We start from the raw sequence: 4,608 nt of genomic DNA, 5'->3' as shown, positions 1-4,608 counted from the left end.
AAGAGCCATGTGTCCACCAGCAGTTCCTCTAGAGCTCACACCTCCTCACAACACCACACTTCTTACCCTGTATACCAACTGTGTGTTTGTAAACAAGTGGCATTATTAATTTATTTACTGATATTTTTGCTGGGCAGTTGGTTTTGATATTTATATAGGAGTAGTGGTACTGGTTGTTTAATTCTTTATTGCTAATTTCTATCAGTGTTGCACTGAATCTTGATATAATTTACAGTAATTTCATGATATAACTTACAGTAATATAATTTATTGGTTGCATAAATATCATTATTTAATTTAATTATGGTTTGTTTTAATCTTTATTTTTGTCTCGGGATGTGAGATCCTTGACTAATTTTTCTCAGTTCCACCTCAACAGCATTTTTCTATAACCCACTGCTTGTAGATTATCAGCACTGATGTGATCACCCATGAAAGAATCAGTATAGGGGTCTTTGGCATATTAGTTGTACTGCTGTCATTTTTCAAATCAACTCTCTGCGTTAGCGTTTTCATACAAATATTGTAGCAGTTTTCTTCTGTTAGGTTTATAATTGCACTCAATCATTGAATTTTGGTTTAAATTGCTAGAGTTATTGTACTGAATTTTGTATGACAAAGCCTCTGTATCCCATTCACTATTACTGCCGTGACATGGTAGTTCTCAAGAGCAACTACACTCAAGCTGCAAACTGCTACAAAGGCTTTCACTATGCAGCTTTTCAGTCTCATGGAATGTTTTCACTTTATTCAATCATTTATTTTTATTTTATTTTATAAAAAATTTTCCACACGTACTTGCTTGGTCTCTCAAAAGGAAGAATTGCTTGGATGGTAGGAGCTCTCAGCTCCCCTAGTGTTCTGAGTAGCATGGAAAAGAGTGACCTGCTCACTATACACCCCTCAATTAAGGGTCAGTTGTCATTTTAACTTGAATGAAGCAGGACGCTGCATAGAGAGAGGCCACCAAAGACGCTGACAAAGACTCGTTTGAGACTCAATTAGCTGATATTTGCATTTTTTTGTATGATAATGGGAAACCTACAATTAAAAAAAAAGTATATACACAGTACCAAGGTATTGGCTTGGTATATATATATATATATATATTGTTACGACCCCGTGCTTCCTTTTCTTGCCTGCTGGTGGCGTGATGACTTCGGGAGGGTGTGGTCGATTGTACAGCCCTGCTGAGCGATTTCCACTGATTGTGGACAGGATAAATGAATAGACTGATTCCATTGACGGCACTTCACCTGGGGGATTGGCAGCCTCCGGAGAAGTCATTTACTCCAACTTTCTCTTCTTTCCTTATTTATCATTCCTCACCATTTGGATTATTATTATTTTTCTCTTTATTTAAACCCTAGACATTATGTTATGTTCTTTTGTATTGTATAATTTTGGCACTTGAATAAAGAAACTTGCAAGTCAACCAATCTGTGCAAGCGCTCCTATTTTATGTTACGGTCGATATCGAGCTGGCCGTGACATAAATTGGGGTCTCGTCCGCGATCCTTTGGTGAGTAATGTGATTATTTTTTTGTGAATGGTTACCTTTATGAATGAGAACTCCGGTTAGTCAGAGTGTATCCAGCTGGGTTGTGTATACAATCCTTCCGACGGAACACTGTTTGTTGTTTTGTTTATTATTTTGTCTTTCTTGTTTTTGAGGGTTATCCTGGGTGGAGATTTAACTCTCTGTAGGGGGTACGCTTTCGGACTTTCAGTTTAACTGATCGTTACGGAGTTCAGCGTTTAATGCCGCCCCGAGCCCGGTACACCTTTGAAGACTAGGTAGAAATTAGTTAGTGTTTTCGTAGATAGGAGCTGGAGTTTCTCAGTTTATAAAGGTGAATCCATTCTACAAAAATTGGTAAGTAATTGCGCTCGTGTGTGTATAGTGCGTTCTTCTTTTCGTACCTACAATGTGTTTTCGACTTGTAGCTAGTCTTCGGAATTTTTGTGAATGAGTAGGTTACGTAATACACTGACGTAGTTCCTCTTTGAAGCAGTGGCTTATGGGAGTTGTATTTCGGGTAAACAGCGTCTCACGCGTGTGATCTGGTTGTTGTTTTTTTGTTGTAGCTTAAGTGTATTTACTAACAAAATGTCTTCGGTGCTCGAAGATTTCTTCGCTTGTCCCTCAGAAACCTTACTTGAGAGTTGTACAAAGGAGCAACTGGTGCACATCGCCGAACGCTTCAGTATCGATCTCACTACTCAGGATAAGCGGCTGAAGGAAACACTTGTGACTACTTTGAAGCGATCACTTGTTGACAGAGGAGTTTTAGAGGTAAGCACTAAGTTTACTGCTCCTAGTGAATCGTTTGTGTCTACTCCTTGTGAAGTTGACAGTGAAAGTGAGATAAAATTCCTAGAGATGTCATTGCAAGAGAAACAGTTGTATTTAGAGGCAGCGAAACTCCGCGCTGAGCGTGAGGATCGTGCTGCGAAAGAGAGATCGGTAGAAAGAGAACGCGCTGTGAAAGAGAGAGCGGAAGAGAGAGAACAGCAGTTAGCTGTGCGAAGACTGGAACTTGAGTTGGAGAGAGAACGGGATGAAAGAGCATTTCAGTTAAAGAAGTTGGAGTTGGAGTGGTCAGTAAAACAAGCAGAAGCTTTGCGAGCTGATGTGCCTCTCGTTGAACGGCGTCAGCCGAGTGAATTACACGAACCTGTGTTTGATGTTCATAGAAATGTAAGATTAGTTCCGCCATTTTCTGAGAGGGAAATAGAAAAATATTTCTATCATTTCGAACGAGTTGCCTTGTCTTTAAAATGGCCGAAAAGGTTTTGGACCTTGTTATTACAGTGTGTTTTCACAGGTAAAGCACAGGAAGTCTATTCTGCTCTCACACTGGAACAGAGTGGTGAGTATGATACTGTAAAATCTGCTGTGTTACATGCGTATGAACTCGTGCCTGAGGCATATCGCCAAAAATTTAGGAATTTGAATAAAATTGATGATTGCACTTATGTTGAATTTGCAAGAGAAAAGGAGAATTTATTTGATCGTTGGTGTACTTCCATGAAAGTTACCACTAAAGAACAGTTAAGAGAATTGGTGCTCTTGGAGGAGTTTAAACATTGTGTTCCTCACGCTGTAGCTATACATATCACTGAACACAAAGTGAATAAACTTTCTGAAGCTGCTATCATGGCCGATGAATTTGTGTTAACCCATCGGGGGTCATTTAGTTCGGTCAGTTTTAAGAATGACATGAGTAAGTCTAAGTTTTGCTCTCAAGCGAAGACTAAGTCTCCTGTGATGAGTAGGAACGTTAAGGCGACAGTTTCTGATCATTCTAGTAAGCCTGTACTCTCACGAGACATAGTTTGCTATTATTGTAAGAAGCCTGGCCATAAAATATCTGACTGTGTTGTTCTTAAGAAGAAAGAAAGACTGTCGAAACCTGTTGCTTTAGTTGCTGCTTTGCCATTCATTGATGATACTCGTGATGAGAGAGATCACCCGTTACCTATTCCAGGTGGTAAAACTGTTTTCAATCGGTGTGTAACTTCCTCTGATTATACCCCTTTTGTCACTGAAGGAACCGTGTCATTGCCTGGGTCGAACGAAACTGTACCCGTGCGTCTTCTCCGAGATACGGGAGCTGCCCAATCGTTCCTTCTAGAAGGAATTTTGCCTTTAACTCCTGAAACTGCGACTGGAACCTATGTACTAGTACGAGGTTTTGAGATGGGGTTTGTTGAAGTGCCTTTGCACCGAATCCATCTTTCCTCTGCCATTGTATCTGGTGATGTTGTAGTTGGTGTCCGTTCTGCACTTCCAGTTCCTGGGATTACGTTTATTCTGGGGAATGATTTAGCTGGGGGGAATGTTTGGGGAGAGAGTAGTGTGGCAGCTCCGCCCATAATAGTATCTATACCCAGAAAATCTGTCGAAAATCCTAAAGAATTCCCTGATTTGTTTCCAGCTTGTGCAGTTACTCGATCGATGGCTAAACCGTTGTCTGAAAATCAAGTTGTAGAGGTTCCCCTTCATGACACATTCTTTTATACTGTTAATACAGGTGAACCAGAATCTGATGCGTCTGAATGCTCTAAACAGAAAGACCTGAAGGCCTGTGCTTCGCTGTCTTCTGACCAGAAAGATTTTATGGTACTGCGAAGTAAATCTGTTGATCCATCTGAGGTTATGTCCACTCCTGAAAAAACTAATGCTGATCTCTCTGATGTTGGTGGCTGTTCTCTGATTTCCTTGTTACAGATCTCTCGAGAGGATTTAATAAGAGCCCAGCAGAGTGATGACACTCTTAAACCTTTATTTTCTGCAGCAGGGTCTAAGAAGTGTTCTGATCACCACTCTTCTTTGTACTTCCTTGACGATGGTCTCCTTTGTCGGACGGAGGGCATGCATAAAGATGTTTCTCTGGAACCTGGAACTCAGATTGTAATCCCTCTTACAGTAAGAGACTCTGTGTTGAATTTGGCTCATCGAGGACTTGCTGGTCATACAGGAGTACGGAAAACATATGATCGTGTTATGCGACACTTTTATTGGCCTAAGGTAAAACGAGATGTGGCTAAGTATATACGATCTTGTCATACATGTCAGATTACCAGTAAGCCAAATCAGAAAGT

Source organism: Carassius carassius, chromosome 44 (genome assembly GCF_963082965.1).
Source record: "Carassius carassius chromosome 44, fCarCar2.1, whole genome shotgun sequence".
NCBI lineage: Eukaryota > Metazoa > Chordata > Actinopteri > Cypriniformes > Cyprinidae > Carassius > Carassius carassius.
This window is presented reverse-complemented; position numbering follows the sequence as displayed.